At 35.1% G+C, this 6,000-nt stretch overlaps 1 protein-coding gene across 2 annotated transcripts in view; it reads right to left on the bottom strand.

Moving 5' to 3' along the window:
- MRPL28 (mitochondrial ribosomal protein L28) overlaps positions 1 to 5,474 on the bottom strand; it is a 435,965-nt gene extending 430,491 nt beyond the window's left edge. For both annotated transcript variants that reach the window (XM_044084818.1, XM_044084810.1), the window contains exon 1: positions 5,348 to 5,474. The gene's annotated coding sequence lies outside the window, so the exon portion shown is untranslated. The remainder of the gene's footprint in view (positions 1 to 5,347) is intronic.
- Positions 5,475 to 6,000: the final 526 nt, after the last annotated feature.

The following is a 6,000-nucleotide window of genomic DNA, read 5'->3' on the forward strand; positions in this document are numbered from 1 at the left end:
TTTACAAAAACAGTGCAGTTTTCTTAGCTCTGCTATTTTAGAACAAAAAGTGTTTTTTCTCTCTAAAGTTACAGAAGTCTGAGTATTCAGTTTACAGTCCTGAGCTGCAGTTTGGTTTAATTTATCAGCATCGTTACTGATGACAGTTTCAATAAAATAAGACTTGTTCCAGTCTTGTTGGATGCATGTTGCTACTACATAATAAACTACTTTATCAGATCTTTAAAAAGTACAGACTTGTATTCTGACAGGTACAAGAAGACTTGGCACAAATGGTAAAAATAAAAGACATACAATTCACCGTTTTACAAAAATAAAGAATAAAAAGAAAAGAACTAGAAGAAATGGAAAAAAAGTGAAAAGTCTACAATTATAGTAGCAACTACACAGAATTTCTTGCAACCCAAATTGACCAAGATTTGACGCAGGAACGGTTAAAGAGGGATGTTGGTTTAATGAACCAAAAAAAATGCAGGTTTTGTAAAATCTTATTGCTGGGTGTGGTACATTTATGCCAGAGGGCTTGTATACCGAAAGGAACAATAATGTAGGAAGACTGCTACACTGGGGAGTGTGCAAAACATACAATACAGAAGTGGCTGAGAAACGCCAGAAACATGAACCCCAAAGCAGTTTCAACCATGATGAAGTTTGGATTATATAGGATCATTCAATACTAACAGTTCAAAAACAGATGCACAAAAATCAGACATAAGTAGCCAAGACTAAAAGCCAAAAGTAGAGTTAATCATTGAAATTGCTACACCCAGAGATTATAGCTTCTTATATACGAAGAGACATGTTACAAAATAGCAGGATTTGCAAGCAGGAATGAGAGAAATGTTGAAGAAAGATAACCAGACAGTTCCAATAGTAGAAGCAGTAACAGGACTAATTAAAGATAAATTTATAGTTGTGCTTAAATATGCCACAATATATGCAACCCTGTATGAGCTGTAGAAGTAGGTAATTCTGGGCACATTGCAGGCGCTCAAACACTGAAGCAAAACTAAATTCATAAACTCTAATTATACCTTGACTTTGGAATAGGGTCCATTCCTGTAATGGTATTAGAAATCCAAAACATTTGAATAAAGTATAAAAGAAAAAATATTATACTTATATAAAGAGGAAGAAAATATTTTAAGAACTATCCCTGTGCATGGAAAAAGAGAAAAAATAGTAAAGAGATGTTGCCAAAAGGGATGCCTACAAGTACAAGTAAGGCTACAGCAGCTGGAATTTACTGGAAGAAAGTAGTAAGGAAATAAAGCCACTGGGTGCAAATAAATCAAAAGGGAAAGGTAAAAAATTGGGGTGAGGCTAACCTAGAATTTTGACTGTAGGTTACAGACTGCCCTCACTATCAGGGATTGATAACAATACTAGTAAAGGGATAGAGAAAAGCTAAATAAAAGACCAGCTCTGGCACATATTTTAGTTGAGAACAGAAGATGCTGTTTAAAAAGGGATAATAAAAAGGGATAAGCACATAAAACTTTGCAAGATAATTGTAAGAATTAGAGGAAATTGGATAATAAAAAAAAGGGATAAGCACATAAAACTTTGCAAGATAATTGTAAGAATCAGAGGAAATGGGATAATAAAAAAAAGGGATAAGCACATAAAACTTTGCAAGATAATTGTAAGAATCAGAGGAAATTAGAAGAGACTGAACAGAGAACAGAAAGGTAAATTACAAAAGAATAGAGGAGATCCCAAAGTATGCAACAAAAGTCCAGAAGGTTTATGATTTTTGCTTGAAGTGCCTGCATAGCTATTTTATGCCCAAAGTAGACTTCAGACTATTCTTACTCAAATAGATAAGAAATGGTGGAGATGTGATGCGGAAAAGATAGGAATATTGGAACACATTATTTGGGAGTGTAATGAGCTGGAAAATTTAAAAAATTCTCTACAGAATACCCTGGCAGAAATGTTTAGGAAACAAACTGCAGTAACTAAGGAAGTTATTCTTTTGAATCGACACACTAAATCTGAATTGCCCAGACATATCACACCTTACAAAGTTTAATGCTACTGGTGGCCAAAAAAACAACTACTAAAAAACAGAAATCAAAACAGACCACCAATCAAGGAAACACCGACTACTGTAAAGGAGATAAATGAACTAAAACTGGGATCTTTAGAAAAGAGAATGAGCAAATTTCATTCAATTTGTGAGAACATGTCATACAGAATAATGCTCAGGAGGAGGCATGAGGCTTATGGGAAGGCAGGAACTGAGCAATTTATGTATGCTAGTGAATTAAAATAATTAAAAAGAAACATGTAGACTGTATTACAATAAAAAGGGAAATTACAATTTGTTTTCTTTTCTGTTATTGTACATGAACTTGTGCTGCAACTGAAATATGAAGATTTAATAAACTTAAAAAACATGCAAATTCTTGTAAATAGACTGTTTGCTTTTTACATTTTATTTAGAAATGCCCTTTAATCAGCATACATTCTGTTTTTAGATATCATTCAGAAAAGTCTCTTTTCAAGTTTGATTAATTATTTTGCTGTGTAAACAACTATACCTACTGTAAACTTTAATTAAAATTGTATGATGGTTTCTATGGCTTGCATCCGGGATTTACACAAGGATTTCTTTTTATAAGCTATCATTATTTCTCATGTTTGCTCTTTTACATAACTCATTTCTTTTACCCACTAAAACTGAATGGGAGGCATGCTGGAATATATATGTCATGGAGGTTCGAGAACACTAGTTCACCCATGCACGACAGAAACATCAACAAGGAAATATCAGAAACAATCCTAACAGAAGCATGAATAGCTTTATCATAGAAACACTGCCTTATATTATTAAATCAACTGGATCCAACAGAATGGCTAAAAAACATGCTCACTGTTGTGAAGCAAACAAAAGATTCACAGCTGTTCTGATCTCCAAGTTTTGAAAAATAAATTAATACACAACATTATACATAATTTACAAAAGAAGTCTCAATAATGCCAAATGTTATATTTTTCTTGGGATCAGGTTCACACAACTCTATTCATATATCAATTTTACAACACAAGCCCCCTTTATTTCTCATTTTTGCATTGTTTGAAGTTTACCTTATTACTGAATTCACTTTAAATTGTATACATCTCACTTTTTCACCAGTAAATATACAGGAATATTCACAGCAAACTTTATTTGTTTAAATATTCCACTTGCTGTGAAGCATACATCACTTTTCTCAGTCTGGGATTACAGTTTTCTGCTTAGATTTCTATGAGATGATGCTGGTTGCAGAGGACACATTTCTTCCATAAATTATACTTTTGTAGTTCTAAACACAGACTATCCTAAAAGTAAGCAGATTCTGTTTTACAGATGTATTTCTACACTTTTAGGCAGATCATTTTTCAGTATCTGACACAATGTCATTCAAAATAATAAGAGGCAGACAATCTGCATAAGGTCTATATTCCAAACGAATATCTGAAACTTTGGTGTACCACATGACAGGCAGGTCACTCTTGCTAGCTCATCAGGCTTAAAATTACATACATGTGTAAACCACCATGGACAATACTTTCCATGTGTGAAACAACTCTTTATATGCTATATCCACACATCACAGCTGGCATAATTTTGCAATGCTGAGATGAGACCTCCCCACCATACACAAACACACACACACCTCTGAGAACTGGATAGTCACGCCCACCATTTTAAAGAAGTGATCACACTTTGGGCCTCATATCATAACTATATACACAAAATGCATTTTCAGTTAATTCATTTACAAGCATAACTGTCACCCCATCCTTATCCCCACCTAAGTGGCACAAGCCTCACTTACAAAAAAAAAAAAAGCAATTAATAAAAATACAGTCTGCCGACACAAATAACAGGGACTCCTAACCCTACATTCTTAAATTACACTACGACGTTTAGGTCAGTAGTTATGGTAAGATAATGTTCAGCATACGCTATCAACTGTTCAGATTTGTGCCACACATTTTGGTCTGTTTGTCAAAATGTGTTGCTTTCTGTCAAATCACCAATAAATCAAGTCACTAACTAATGACAGATACTTGAGTTTCAGTTTTCATATCCTTCAGAAAACCCATGCTACCGCATAACCTGTGTCTAGCAACTTTCTTAGTTTCTAATAGCAATATTTAAAATCTTTCTCTGTTTTGGGGCCTTTACTCCCACAATATTTTTTGGTTCTGTCCAGATTTGTTTTACACTAGTAGGTTCGCCTTAGAAGCACTAAGTCTTTAATCTCCCACCATAGCATTGGTCAGTCATGTCTACTACTACCAGCTCTCCAACTCAGATACTGTCCCTTGTCGAACGTACACGCTTTTTAAATGACTAATAAGTGAATGTCCACTACCCTGCAAAACGACTGCATTTTTGTCAAAGTCAAGTCATTTTGTTCTGATTCCATCATTACACATTTGTTTTATTGCTGTAGTACTGATCAGGGCACGAATGATTGATGGAAAATGTAATCTATGCAACGCATCTAACCTTAGTTTCCATCCACATTTGCTAAAAGGACTTATACAGAAATACCAGAGCTAAGCTCATTTCTAGTTACAGCAACTGTACTTGTTCTCAGTTTTCCACCGTTGGCGGCTGAGTGCTGACACAAGTCAATATTAGAAGTTTGCATACCCATTTACAGTAAGACAAAATATAGCATAATCTACAGAGCATACCTCTCAAGTGTACCTCATTACGAGGAACGTACCTCATTTGGGGTCTTAAAAAGTTCATGTTCCTCAAAGTTCCACATTGAAAGACTCTGTCACACATTCAGTGATTCTTAAGTGAAATCTATTTATTAATTCATTAAAATATCTTCTTTATTAGTAAAACCAGCTTATTTTAACCATCCTATGACCTTCCTAGTTGAAGTTGTTAGTAAGCCATTAGTATGTGTTCCACATTTTGCCCATTTGTTCCACATTATGAGGGCTAGTGTTCCTCATTTTGGACATGAAGGGTTGAGAGCTATGCTACAGAGCCTGCACTCCTTTCCTTCTAACTGGTAAAAACTCAAAGCATCTCATGGGACAGTCTTCAAATGCTACGCGAACATACTACGTAACCTTGAACACTACGCTATGCGACCTTTCCACATTATCTAAAGTTTGCTCAGGATAGAGAGCATCACGTTCAAACAGTGACAACCTGACCACTAGTACGTGTAACCTAAAAACAGCAAATATTTTAAATTTGCAAACCTAAACACAAGTGAACACTTCCATCTTCATTAAAACACTATCAGAAATGTAATAGACACACTTGTTCCATAAATGTACCATTATCCATTAGCATGTCCACATAACTTTGCAGAGTACCTACTTTTAAAAAAAGCCCGATCACTCAACTTCAAAGAAACCTGGGATTATCCCCCCCAAATCACTAGCACGTTAGCAGGACAACATATCCATCCTTTACCATACTTAAAAAGTACAACGGCGATTACATGACGTAATATTAATGCGCACTTTATCTGCACACGTTTTGTTTTCAGTCACGTAAGTTAACCAATGTATCAGTATTTGGGGCAACGAAAACAGTGTTTTACTGTGTTTGTGTTGATTGCTTGTACCAAGACCGCCAAAATGACCGGCGATTATCAAGTTATTCTCTTAGACCTCGTAATGATCAGCCTGTAGGAACTTTATTTATCTCGCCTTCGTATATCTATATATAGCAATGACTACACACTTGTGTTGGTTGTAATTATTCTGGGTTGTTTTTTTACATAAATGTACCATTATCAGTTAGTATGTCCACATAACTTTGCAGAGAGAAACCTGTGATTATTCCCCAAAATCACTAGTATGACAACTAGTGTTAGCAGGACAAATAATGGAAGCCAGGTTTTTTTTTATTAAAAGCTTGTTTTGCTACAGTCTGAGCTCAGCAGTGCCAGCCATATGCAGTACAGCTCTGCAGCCTTCAATTCTAGGCAAGTTTCTTTGCTTCCAAGCGTCTTTTTAACATAATGT

Source organism: Protopterus annectens, chromosome 1.part0 (assembly GCF_019279795.1).
Source record: "Protopterus annectens isolate FY-2018-M chromosome 1.part0, PAN1.0, whole genome shotgun sequence".
Lineage (NCBI taxonomy): Eukaryota > Metazoa > Chordata > Ceratodontiformes > Protopteridae > Protopterus > Protopterus annectens.